Below are 14,622 nucleotides of genomic sequence, written 5' to 3' on the forward strand. Positions count from 1 at the left end.
ACTCGGCCTTGTCTCAGGATGGTAGGTTGGTGGTTGGAGATATCCCTCTAGTGGTGTGGGGGCTGTGCTTTGGCAAAGTGGGTGAAGTTAGATTCTGCCTGTTTGTCCCTGTCCGGGGGTATCACCGGATGGGGCCACAGTGTCTCCCGACCCCTCCTGTCTCAGACTCCGGTATTTATGCTGCAATAGTTTATGTGTCGGGGGGCTAGGGTCAGTCTGTTATATCTGGAGTATTTCTCATGTCTTATCTGGTGTCCTGTGTGAATTTAAGTATGCTCTCTCTAATTCTCTCTAATTCTCTCTCTCTCTCTCTCTCTCTCTCTCTCTCTCTCTCTCTCTCTCTCTCTCTCTCTCTCTCTCTCTCTCTCTCTCTCTCTCTCTCTCTCTCTCTCTCTCTCTCTCTCTCTCTCTCTCTCTCTGAGGACCTGAACCCTATTACCATGCCTCATGAACCCTATTACCATGACTACCTGGCATGACTCCTTGCTGTCCCCAGTTCACCTGGCCGTGCTGCTGCTCCAGTTTCAACTGTTCTGCCTGCGGCTATGGAACCCTGACCTGTTCACCGGACGTGCTACCTGTCCCAGATCTGCTGTTTTCAACTCTCTAGAGACAGCAGGAGTGGTAGAGATACGCTCAATGATCGGCTATGAAAAGCCAACTGACATTTACAGGTGATGACCTGTTGCACCCTCGACTACTGTGACTATTATTATCTGACCCTGCTGGTTCCTCTCTAGGTTTCTTCCTAGGTTTTGGCCTTTCTAGGGAGTTTTTCCTAGCCACCATGCTTCTACACCTGCATTGCTTGCTGTTTGGGGTTTTAGGCTGGGTTTCTGTACAGCACTTTGAGATATCAGCTGATGTAAGAAGGTCTATATAAATAAATTTGATTTGATCAAGAAGAGCTCCGTCAGTTGATTATTGCCACACTTTACACACGGCACAATAGAAATAAGCCTATAACAGGATCAGCTTGATATCCCATTTTAAATAAAGGACAAACCACCTTCCAAGCAAGGGGATCCTCCCCAGAATGGAGAAACATGTTTTAAAGGTTGGAGATAGGCTCGTTGATGATAGGAGCAGAAGAAAAAGACGTTTAAGGAGAAGAAGTTTAAGGAGAAGAAGTTTAAGGAGAAGAAGTTTAAGGGGAAGAAGTTTAAGGGGAAGAAGTTTAAGGAAAATAAGTTTAAGGAGAAGAAGTTTAAGGAGAAGAAGTTTAAGAAGAAGAAGTTTAAGGAGAAGAAGTTTAAGGAGAAGAAGTTTAAGGAGAAGAAGTTTAAGGAGAAGAAGTTTAAGGGGAAGAAGTTTAAGGAGAAGAAGTTTAAGGAGAAGAAGTTTAAGGAGAAGAAGTTTAAGGAGAAGAAGTTTAAGAAGTTTAAGGAGAAGAAGTTTAAGGAGCTCCTTTAGCACCTCGGGCTCAGTTATCGCCTGCAGGGAGAAACTTTGTAGCGGGGCAGGGGAAAAGAGGGAGGAGAATCTTCTAGTTGCATTAGAAGGGGTGGGAGAAGAGGAAATGTTGGACGGGCAAGGAGGCATGGCTGAGTCAAATAGGAATCCTGACTTAATGAAGTGGTGATTAAAGAGCTCAGCCATGTGCTTCTTGTCAGTAACAACCACATCAACAACATTAAGGGACATAGGCAGCTGTGACGAGGAGGGTTTATTCTCCAGGTCTTTAAATGTTTTCCAGAACTTCTTTGGGTTGGACCCACAGAGAGACAACTGCTCCTTAAAAGTAACTAACGTTGGCCTTCCGGATATCCTGAGTGTACTTCCAGTCAGCCTGAGTATGCGTGTGCCGAGCCTTTCGCCAAATGCAATTCCTGAGGTGGAGTAACTCTGCAAGATCACGGTCGAAACAGAGGCTGACCCTGTTTTTAAGTCTTCTTTTCTTCATGGGGGCGTGTTTGTTAACAATATCACTGAAGATATCAGACAAGAAGGTCCAAGAGTCTTCGACAGCTGATTATACCATTTTACAGAGGCCAGGTCATGAAGGAAGGCATTAAAGTTTTTTAGCAAGCATCTATGACTAATCAGGACAGATCGTTTCACTGAGCAGCCGTTTTTTATTTATGTATATTTGATTTATCCTTTATTTAACCGGGGTGGCTAGTTGAGAACAGGTTCTCATTTACAACTACGACCTGGCCAAGATAAAGCAAAGCAGTTCAACACAACAACACAAAGTTACACATGGAATAAACAGGCATACAGTCAATAATACAGTAGAAAAAGTCTATATACAGTGTGTACAAATGAGGTAGGATAAGAGAGGTAAGGCAATAAATAGGCCATGGTGGCGAAGTAATTACAATATAGCAATTAAACACTGGAGTGATTGATGTGCAGAAGATGAATGTGCAAGTAGAGATACTGGGGTGCAAAGGAGCAAGATAAATAAATAAATACAGTATGGGGATGAGGTAGGTAGATAGATGCGCTGTTTACAGATGGGCTATGTACAGGTGCAGTGATCTGTGAGCTGCTCTGACAGCTGGTGCTTAAAGCTAGTGAAGGAGGTAAGAGCCTCCAGCTTCAGAGATTTTTACAGTTCGTTCCAGTCATTGGCAGCAGAGAACTGGAAGGAAAGACGACCAAAGGAGGAATTGGCTTTGGGGGTGACCAGTGAGATATACCTGCTGGAGCAAATGTTACGGGTGGGTGTTGCTACGGTGACCAGTGAGCTGAGATAAGGAGAGGCTTTACCTAGAAGAGACTTGTAGATGACCTGGAGCCAGTGGGTTTGGCGACGATTATGAAGCGAGGGCAAGCCAACGAGAGCATACAGGTCAGGGCAGTAGTGGGTAGTATATGGGGCTTTGGTGACAAAAATGGATGGCACTGTGACAGACTGCATCCAATTTTTTGAGTAGAGTGTTGAAGGCTATTTTGTAAATGACATCGCCAAAGTTGAAGATCGGTAGGATGGTCAGCATGAGTGAAGGATGCTTTGTTGCAAAATAGGAAGCTGATTCTACATTTAACTTTGGATTGGAGATGCTTAATGTGAGTCTGGAAGGAGAGTTTACAGTCTAACCAGACACCTAGGTATTTGTAGTTATATTATAAGTCAGAACCGTACAGAGTAGTGAAGCTGGACGGGCGGGCAGGTGCGGGCAGTGATCGGTTGAAGAGCATGCATTTAGTTTTACTTGCATTTAAGAGCAGGTGGAGGCCACGGAAGGAGAGTTGTCTGTCATTGAAGCTCATTTGGAGGTTAGTTAACACAGTGTCCAAAGAAGGGCCAGATGTATACAGAATGATGTTGTCTGCGTAGAGGTGGATCAGAGAATCACCAGTAACAAGAGCGACATCATTGATGTATACAGAGAAGAGAGTCGGCACAAGAATTGAACCTTGTGGCACCCCCATAGAGACTAGCACCCCCATAGAGACATTGCGAACACAGGCTGTAGAACAGTGATCACTAAAGTCATTACAGAAAACACCAGACTGATACCTATCAGGATTATTTGTGAGGATAACATCAAGGATGTTTGGAGTCATACCTTGTGGGATTGGTAATAATCTGAGAAAGATTTGGAGAGTCCAATTGCTTTAGGACTTTTTTCAGGTGGTTTAAGCATGTCCCAGTTTAGGTCACCTAGCAGAAACTCAGATTTAGTGTAAGGGGCCAGGAGAGACCTAAGGGTACAGGCCTACACCCATCACCCATTCATGCTCTACAACATCCGCAGAGTACGACCCTGCCTCACACAGGAAGCGGCGCAGGTCCTAATCCAGGCACTTGTCATCTCCCGTCTGGATTACTGCAACTCGCTGTTGGCTGGGCTCCCTGCCTGTGCCATTAAACTCCTTCTGTCATGCAGGTGAATGAGGACCCAAAAGCGACTTGGCGAAAACAGAGTTTTTAATCCAGAAAGAAACTTTACAAAACAAAAAGCATAATACTACTCGTAAAGACGAGAACAGACAGGAGACTTGATCGAGAACTGCAGGTTGCCTCGGGAAGGCACTTGAACCTAGCAGACTCAGACACCTGCTCACCACGCAGCATCTGAGGGAAACACGACACGACAGGGCAAAACATAGACACAGCACGGTGAATTATAGATGAGGATCCGACAGGGCAGGTACGGAAAACAGGGAGAGAAATAGGGACTCTAATCAGGGAAAAGGATCGGGAACAGGTGTGGGAAGACTAAATGATGATTAGGGGAATAGGAACAGCTGGGAGCAGGAACGGAACGATAGAGAGAAGAGAGAGCGAGAGAGTGAGAGAGGGAGGGGGAGAGAGAGGGATAAAAAGAGGGAAAGAACCTAATAAGACCAGCAGAGGGAAACGAACAGAAGGGAAAGCACAAGGACAAGACATGATAATTAATGACAAAACATGACAGTACCCCCCCCACTCACCGAGCGCCTCCTGGCGCACTCGAGGAGGAATCCTGGCGGCAACGGAGGAAATCATCAATGAGTGAACGGTCCAGCACGTCCCGAGACGGAACCCAACTCCTCTCCTCAGGACCGTAACCCTCCCAATCCACTAAGTATTGGTGACCCCGTCCCCGAGAACGCATGTCCATGATCTTATGTACCTTGTAAATAGGTGCGCTCTCGACAAGGACGGGAGGGGGGGGAGGGAAGACGAACGGGGGTGCGAAGAAAGGGCTTGACACAGGAGACATGGAAGACAGGATGGACGCGACGAAGATGTCGCGGAAGAAGCAGTCGCACAGCGACAGGATTGACGACCTGGGAGACACGGAACGGACCAATGAACCGCGGAGTCAACTTACGAGAAGCTGTCGTAAGAGGAAGGTTGCGAGTGGAAAGCCACACTCTCTGGCCGCAACAATACCTTGGACTCTTAATCCTGCGTTTATTGGCGGCTCTCACAGTCTGTGCCCTGTAGCGGCAAAGTGCAGACCTCACCCTCCTCCAGGTGCGCTCACAACGTTGGACAAACGCTTGAGCGGAGGGAACGCTGGACTCGGCAAGCTGGGATGAGAACAGAGGAGGCTGGTAACCCAGACTACTCTGAAACGGAGATAACCCGGTAGCAGACGAAGGAAGCGAGTTGTGAGCGTATTCTGCCCAGGGGAGCTGTTCTGCCCAAGACGCAGGGTTTCTGAAAGAAAGGCTGCGTAGTATGCGACCAATCGTCTGATTGGCCCTCTCTGCTTGACCGTTAGACTGGGGATGAAACCCGGAAGAGAGACTGACGGACGCACCAATCAAACGACAGAACTCCCTCCAAAACTGTGACGTGAATTGCGGGCCTCTGTCTGAAACGGCGTCTAACGGGAGGCCATGAATTCTGAACACATTCTCGATAATGATTTGTGCCGTCTCCTTAGCGGAAGGAAGTTTAGCGAGGGGAATGAAATGTGCCGCCTTAGAGAACCTATCGACAACCGTAAGAATCACAGTCTTCCCCGCAGACAAAGGCAGACCGGTAATGAAGTCTAGGGCGATGTGAGACCATGGTCGAGAAGGAATGGGGAGCGGTCTGAGACGACCGGCAGGAGGAGAGTTACCCGACTTAGTCTGCGCGCAGTCCGAACAAGCAGCCACGAAACGGCGCGTGTCACGCTCCTGAGTCGGCCACCAAAAGCGCTGGCGAATAGACGCAAGAGTGCCTCGAACACCGGGATGACCAGCTAACTTGGCAGAGTGAGCCCACTGAAGAACAGCCAGACGAGTGGAAACAGGAACGAAAAGGAGGTTACTAGGACAAGCGCGCGGCGACGCAGTGTGCGTGAGTGCTTGCTTAACCTGTCTTTCAATTCCCCAGACTGTCAACCCGACAACACGCCCATAAGGAAGAATCCCCTCGGGATCAGTAGAAGCCACAGAAGAACTAAACAGACGGGATAAGGCATCAGGCTTGGTGTTCTTGCTACCCGGACGGTAAGAAATCACAAACTCGAAACGAGCGAAAAACAACGCCCAACGAGCTTGACGGGCATTAAGTCGTTTGGCAGAACGGATGTACTCAAGGTTCTTATGGTCTGTCCAAACGACAAAAGGAACGGTCGCCCCCTCCAACCACTGTCGCCATTCGCCTAGGGCTAAGCGGATGGCGAGCAGTTCACGGTTACCCACATCATAGTTGCGCTCAGATGGCGACAGGCGATGAGAAAAATAAGCGCAAGGATGAACCTTATCGTCAGACTGGAAGCGCTGGGATAGAATGGCTCCCACGCCTACCTCTGAAGCGTCAACCTCGACAATGAATTGTCTAGTGACGTCAGGAGTAACGAGGATAGGAGCGGACGTAAAACGTTCTTTTAGAAGATCAAAAGCTCCCTGGGCGGAACCGGACCACTTAAAACACGTCTTGACAGAAGTAAGAGCTGTGAGAGGGGCAGCAACTTGACCGAAATTACGAATGAAACGCCGATAGAAATTAGCGAAACCTAAAAAGCGCTGCAACTCGACACGTGACCTTGGAACGGGCCAATCACTGACAGCTTGGACCTTAGCGGAATCCATCTGAATGCCTTCAGCGGAAATAACGGAACCGAGAAAAGTAACGGAGGAGACATGAAAAGAGCACTTCTCAGCCTTTACGTAGAGACAATTCTCTAAAAGGCGCTGTAGAACACGTCGAACGTGCTGAACATGAATCTCGAGTGACGGTGAAAAAATCAGGATATCGTCAAGATAGACAAAAACAAAGATGTTCAGCATGTCTCTCAGAACATCATTAACTAATGCCTGAAAAACAGCTGGCGCATTGGCGAGACCAAACGGCAGAACCCGGTACTCAAAATGCCCTAACGGAGTGTTAAACGCCGTTTTCCACTCGTCCCCCTCTCTGATGCGCACGAGATGGTAAGCGTTACGAAGGTCCAACTTAGTAAAGCACCTGGCTCCCTGCAGAATCTCGAAGGCTGATGACATAAGGGGAAGCGGATAACGATTCTTAACCGTTATGTCATTCAGCCCTCGATAATCCACGCAGGGCGCAGAGTACCGTCCTTCTTCTTAACAAAAAGAACCCCGCCCCGGCCGGAGAGGAAGAAGGCACTATGGTACCGGCGTCAAGAGACACAGATAAATAATCCTCGAGAGCCTTACGTTCGGGAGCCGACAGAGAGTATAGTCTACCCCGAGGAGGAGTGGTCCCCGGAAGGAGATCAATACTACAATCATACGACCGGTGAGGAGGAAGGGAGTTGGCTCGGGACCGACTGAAGACCGTGCGCAGATCATGATATTCCTCCGGCACTCCTGTCAAATCGCCAGGTTCCTCCTGAGAAGTGGGGACAGAAGAAATGGGAGGGATGGCAGACATTAAGCACTTCACATGACAAGATACGTTCCAGGATAGGATAGAATTACAAGACCAATTAATAGAAGGATTATGACATACTAGCCAGGGATGACCCAAAACAACAGGTGTGAAAGGTGAACGAAAAATCAAAAAAGAAATAGTCTCACTGTGGTTACCAGATACTGTGAGAGTTAAAGGTAGTGTCTCAAATCTGATACTGGGAAGATGACTACCATCTAAGGCAAACATGGGCGTAGGCTTGTCTAACTGTCTAAAAGGAATGTTATGTTTCCGAACCCATGCTTCGTCCATGAAACAACCCTCAGCCCCAGAGTCAATCAAGGCACTGCATGTAGCACCCGAACCGGTCCAGCGTAGATGGACCGACATAGTAGTACAGGATCTAGATGAAGAGACCTGAGTAGTAGCGCTCACCAGTAGCCCTCCGCTTACTGATGGGCTCTGGCCTCTTACTGGACATGAATTAACAAAATGTCCATCAAATCCGCAATAGAGGCACAGGCGGTTGGTGATCCTCCGTTCCCTCTCCTTAGTCGAGATGCGAATCCCTCCCAGCTGCATGGGCTCAGTCTCAGAGCCAGAGGAGGGAGATGGTTGCGATGCGGAGCAGGGAAACACCGTTGATGCGAGCTCTCTTCCACGAGCCTGGTGACGAAGATCTACCCGTCGTTCTATGCGGATGGCGAGAGCAATCAAAGAGTCCACACTGGAGGGAACCTCCCGAGAGAGAATCTCATCTTTGACCACTGTGTGGAGTCCCTCCAGAAAACGAGCGAGCAGCGCCGGCTCGTTCCAGTCACTAGAGGCAGCAAGAGTACGAAACTCTATAGAGTAATCCGTTATGGATCGATCACCTTGGCATAGGGAAGCCAGGGCCCTAGAAGCCTCCCCACCAAAAACTGAACGGTCAAAAACCCGAATCATCTCCTCTTTAAAGTTCTGGTAATTGTTAGAACAATCAGCCCTTGCCTCCCAGATAGCTGTGCCCCACTCTCGGGCCCGGCCAGTAAGGAGTGAAATGACGTAAGCAACCCGAGCTCTCTCTCTAGAGTATGTGTTGGGTTGGAGAGAGAACACAATCTCACACTGGGTGAGAAAGGAGCGGCACTCAGTGGGCTGCCCGGAGTAGCAAGGTGGGTTATTAACCCTAGGTTCTGGAGGCTCGGCAGGCCAGGAAGTAACAGGTGGCACGAGACGAAGACTCTGGAACTGTCCAGAGAGGTCGGAAACCTGAGCGGCCAGGTTCTCCACGGCATGGCGAGCAGCAGACAATTCCTGCTCGTGTCTGCCGAGCATGGCTCCTTGGATCTCGACGGCAGTGTTACGAGCCTCTGTAGTCGCTGGGTCCATTCCTTGGTCGGATCCTTCTGTCATGCAGGTGAATGAGGACCCAAAAGCGACTTGGCGAAAACAGAGTTTTTAATCCAGAAAGAAACTTTACAAAACAAAAAGCATAATACTACTCGTAAAGACGAGAACAGACAGGAGACTTGATCGAGAACTGCAGGTTGCCTCGGGAAGGCACTTGAACCTAGCAGACTCAGACACCTGCTCACCACGCAGCATCTGAGGGAAACACGACACGACAGGGCAAAACATAGACACAGCACGGTGAATTATAGATGAGGATCCGACAGGGCAGGTACGGAAAACAGGGAGAGAAATAGGGACTCTAATCAGGGAAAAGGATCGGGAACAGGTGTGGGAAGACTAAATGATGATTAGGGGAATAGGAACAGCTGGGAGCAGGAACGGAACGATAGAGAGAAGAGAGAGCGAGAGAGTGAGAGAGGGAGGGGGAGAGAGAGGGATAAAAAGAGGGAAAGAACCTAATAAGACCAGCAGAGGGAAACGAACAGAAGGGAAAGCACAAGGACAAGACATGATAATTAATGACAAAACATGACACCTTCAACTCATCCAGAACGCCGCAGCCCGTCTGGTGTTCAACCTTCCCAAGTTCTCTCACGTCACCCCGCTCCTCCGTTCTCTCCACTGGCTTCCAGTTGAAGCTCGCATCCGCTACAAGACCATGGTGCTTGCCTACGGAGCTGTGAGGGGAACGGCACCTCAGTACCTCCAGGCTCTGATCAGGCCCTACACCCAAACAAGGGCACTGCATTCATCCACCTCTGGCCTGCTCGCCTCCCTACCACTGAGGAAGTACAGCTCCCGCTCAGCCCAGTCAAAACTGTTCGCTGCTCTGGCCCCCCAATGGTGGAACAAACTCCCTCACGACGCCAGGACAGCGGAGTCAATCACCACCTTCCGGAGACACCTGAAACCCCACCTCTTTAAGGAATATCTAGGATAGGATAAGTAATCCCTCTCACCCCCCCCCTTTAAGATTTAGATGCACTATTGTAAAGTGACTGTGATTTTAGGATGGGGAGGTTAGGATAGGGAGGTTAGGATGGGGAGGTTTTAGGATGGGGAGGTTAGGGTGGGGAGGTTATGATGGGGAGGTTTTGAATGGGGAGGTTTTTGGATGGGGAGAATGGGATGGGGAGGTTTTTGGATGGGGAGGTTTTTGGATGGGGAGAATGGGATGGGGAGGTTTTAGGATGGGGAGGTTTTAGGGTGGGGAGGTTTTAGGATGGGGAGGTTTTAGGGTGGGGAGGTTTTAGGATGGGGAGGTTTTTAGGATGGGGAGATTTTAGGATGGGGAGATTTTAGGATGGGGAGGTTTTAGGATGGGGAGGTTTTAGGGTGGGGAGATTAAGATGGGGAGGTTTTAGGGTTATGAGGTTTTAGGGTGGGGAGGTTAGGATGGGGAGGTTTTAGGATGGGGAGGTTTTAGGGTGGGGAGGTTTTAGGGTGGGGAGGTTAGGATGGGGAGGCTAGGATGGGGAGGTTTTAGGGTGGGGAGGTTAGCATGGGGAGGTTTTAGGGTGGGGAGGTATTAGGATGGGGAGGTTAAGATGGGGAGGTTAGGATGGGGATGTTAGGATGGGGAGGTTTTAGGGTGGGGAGGTTAGGATGGGGAGGTTTTAGGGTGGGGAGGTATTAGGATGGGGAGGTTAGGATGGGGAGAATGGGATGGGTTAGGGTTAGGGTTAGTTCTTAGGGTTAGAGCTGTGTTGTTCTTTCTCTCCTCTTGACCTGAGTGGGTCTGACCACCAATCAGAGACCACTATGATGACACACCAAATGATGACCACCAATCAGAGACCACAATCATTGATAGAAATAATGGAATTTAGCTCAGATGTAAATCATTGATAGAAATATTGGAATTTAGCTCAGATGTAAATCATTGATAGAAATATTGGAATTTAGCTCAGATGTAAATCATTGATAGAAATATTGGAATTTAGCTCAGATGTAAATCCTTACCAGTAGCCGACAGGTTGCCAGATCGAATCCCCGAGCTGACAAATTGAAAGTCTGTCATTCTGCCCCTGAACAAGGCAATTAACCCACTGTTCCTAGCCCATCATTGAAAATAAGAATTTGTTCTTAACTGAATTGCCTACTTCAATAAAAGTATATAGTTTTTTAACTAAGACGTAAATCCTTATGGGAATAATGCAGACATTTATGTGTTTGTTTTCACATCGAAAGGGGTTCATTTCAATCTTGGAAAATGTATTTGCATGTATTTTAAAGTGACTGTTAAAACTTTGCCTCGAAGGCCAGCATCCCGGAGTCGCCATTTCACTGTTGATGTTGAGACTGGTGTAATTTTTAATGAAGCTGCCAGTTGAGGACTTGTGAGGTGTCTGTTTCTCAAACTAGACACTCTAATGTACTTGTCCTCTTGCTCAGTTGTGCACTGGGGCCTCCAACTCCTCTTTCTCTTCTGATTAGAGCCAGTTTACGCTGTTCTGTGAAGGGAGTAGCACACAGCCTTGTACGAGATCTTCAGTTTCTTGGACATTTCTCACATGAAATAGCCTTCATTTCTCAGAACAAGAATAGACTGACGAGTTTCAGAATAAATGTCTTTGTTTCTGGCCATTTTGAGCCTGTATTCGTACTCACAAATGCTGATGCTCCAGATACTCAACTAGTCTAAAGAAGGACAGATTTATTGCTTCATTAATTAGGATAACAGTTTTCAGCTGTGCTAACATAGTTGCAAAATGTAGTTTTTACCCCCCTCAATTTCATGATATCCAATTGGTAGTTACAGTCTTGTCTCATCGCTGCAACTCCCGTACGGACTCGGGAGAGGCTAAGGTCGAGAGCCGTGTGTCCTCGAAAACACGACCGCACTGCTTCTTAACACAATGGCCATCCAACCCGGAAGCCAGCCGCACCAATGTGTCGGATGAAACACCGTAAACCTAGCGACCTGGTCAGCGTGCCCGGCCTGCCACAGGAGTCGCTAGTGCGTGATGAGACTAGGATATCCCTGCCGGCCAAACCCTCCCTAAACCGGATGATGCTAGGCCAATTGTGTGTCGCCCCACGGACCTCCCGGTCACGGCCAGCTGCGACAGAGCCTGGGCTCAAACCCAGAGCCTGGGCTCAAACCCAGAGTCTCTGGTGGCACAGCTAGCACTGCTTTGCCGTGCCTTAGACCACTGCGCTACCCAGGAGGCCGCAAAAGGGTTTTCTAATGATCAATTAGCCTTTTAAAATGATAAACTTGGATTTGCTAACACAACGTGCCATTGGAACACAGGAGTGATGGTTGCTGATAATGGGCCTCTGTACACCTATATAGATATCCCATTAAAAAAATATCCCGTTTCCAGCTACAATAGTCATTCACAACATTATCAATGTCTCTACACTGTATAACTGATCAATTTGATGTTATTTTAATGGACAAAAAAAATGTGCTGCTTCTTTAAAAAAACAAGGACATTTCTAAGTGACACCAAACTTTTGAACGATATTGTATGGGTATGAAAACCATTATCAAAACAGATTTTTTCATTCACATTTACCACAAAAACCAAGGTATGAATATTGTCGTGTGCATGTTTTGTTAAACATCTGTATAATTAAACCATTTGGGGTTGACAGACTGTCTGTCTTCCTCTGATGAACCTAACAGGAAACCTGTTCAACCACCATTCAGATTCATTCTGTCTGGATACGGAGAACATCAACATCATCACGGGACTTGGGAATCTGCTGGGAGTTTCCTTCATGTTTAGATTTGTTTATTCTGCTTGCTACTAACTTTTTAAAGGGTTCTTTGAAGAATTAAAGGTGTTTCCCAACAGTTACAATATGAAGAACCCCTATAGGATACTCCAGGAATTCTATTTTAGACTGTGGGCTATGTGGAATCGGCTCATGTCATTATACCACATCTGATAGAATAGAACAGAATAGAAAACATAACACAGAATAGAACACATAAAACACATAACACAGAAAAGAACACAGAATAGAACACAGAATAGAACAGAAAATAACACAGAACAGAACACATAACACAGAATAGAACACAGAATAGAACATATAAAACACATAACACAGAACAGAACACATAACACAGAATAGAACACAGAATATAACATAACACAGAATAGATCACAGAATAGAACACAGAACACAGAATAGAACACAGAACACAGAATAGAACACAGAACACAGAATAGAAGACAGAACACAGAATAGAACACAGATATAAAATAGAAGGGGAGGATCTAATTATGTATTCCTGGGGGAAAAGCGGGTATACTGGTTAACTAGATTGGGGTGGGCCACAGAACAGCAGGACAGGAAAAGAAAGAGAAGAGAAAAGAGGAGAGGAGAGGAGTGAAAAGGGAGTGTGCCCCCTAACTAACAGGTGGCCAGTCGACCTCAGCTGGTGGCAGCGTCAACTCTGCACTCTGACACTGGCCTTGTATGTGACTGGATACAAGTAGCACTCTCCTCTGTCTGTCTGTCTGTCTGTCTGTCTGTCTGTCTGTCTGTCTGTCTGTCTGTCTGTCTGTCTGTCTGTCTGTCTGTCTGTCTGTCTGTCTGTCTGTCTGTCTGTCTGTCTGTCTGTCTGTCTGTCTGTCTGTCTGTCTGTCTGTCTGTCTCTCTCTCTCTCTCTCTGTCTGTCTGTCTGTCTGTCTGTCTGTCTGTCTGTCTGTCTGTCTGTCTGTCTGTCTGTCTGTCTGTCTGTCTGTCTGTCTGTCTGTCTGTCTGTCTGTCTGTCTGTCTCTCTCTCTCTCTCTCTCTCTCTCTCTCTCTCTCTCTCTTTCCCCTGTCTCTCAAATCAATTTCAATTCAATTCAAGGGCATTATTGGCATGGGAAACATGTGTTAACATTGCCAAAGCAAGTGAGGTAGACAATATATAAAGTGAATATATAAAGTGAATATATAAAGTCAAATAAACAATAAAAAATCAACAGTAAACATTATACATACAGAAGTTTCAAAATAATAAAGACATTACAAATGTCATATTATATATATACAGTGTTTTAACAATGTACAAATGGTTAAAGGACACAAGATAAAATAAATAAGCATCTCTCTCTGTCTGTCTCTCTCTGTCTTTATCTGTCTCACTCTATTCTCTGTATTTATTGCTCTCCTCTCTCTCCTCTCTCTTTCTCTGTCTGTCTGTCTGTCTGTCTGTCTGTCTGTCTGTCTGTCTGTCTGTCTGTCTGTCTGTCTGTCTGTCTGTCTGTCTGTCTGTCTGTCTGTCTGTCTGTCTGTCTGTCTGTCTGTCTGTCTGTCTGTCTGTCTGTCTGTCTGTCTCTCTCTCTCTATCTATCTATCTATCTTTTCTCTTTCTCTTTCTTTCTTCTCTCTTCTCTTCTCTCTCTCTCTCTCTCTCTCTCTCTCTCTCTCTCTCTCTCTCTCTCTCTCTCTCTCTCTCTCTCTCTCTCTCTCTCTCTCTCTCTGTCTGTCTGTCTGTCTGGAATGATGGGTGGCGCGGAATACTGGGAGATTTGAGACTGGGACAGAGGTTCACCTTCCAGCAGGACAATGACCCTAAGCATACTGCTAAAGCAACACTCGAGTGGTTTAAGGGGAAACATTAAATGTCTTGGAATGGCCTAGTCAAAGCCCAAACCTCAATTCAATTGAGAATCTGTGGTATGACTTAAAGATTGCGCTACACCAGCGGAACCCATCCAACTTGAAGGAGCTGGAGCAGTTTTGCCTTGAAGAATGGGCAGACATCCCAGTGGCTAGATGTGCCAAGCTTATAGAGACATGCCCCAAGAGACTTGCAGCTGTAATTGCTGCAAAAGGTGGCTCTACATAGTATTGACTTTGGGGCGGTGAATAGTTAGGCACACACACACACACTGAAAAATGCCAAGGGGGGTGAATTATTTTGCAAGTCACTGTATGTTGTATTCTGGAATGGCAAGATGAAGCCTTATCTCCGGTTTATTTTGCATGACTGGGACCTCGCCTCGTTGTAGGTGGACCTCTGT

The sequence above is a fragment of the Oncorhynchus gorbuscha genome, linkage group LG04 (genome assembly GCF_021184085.1).
Source record: "Oncorhynchus gorbuscha isolate QuinsamMale2020 ecotype Even-year linkage group LG04, OgorEven_v1.0, whole genome shotgun sequence".
NCBI lineage: Eukaryota > Metazoa > Chordata > Actinopteri > Salmoniformes > Salmonidae > Oncorhynchus > Oncorhynchus gorbuscha.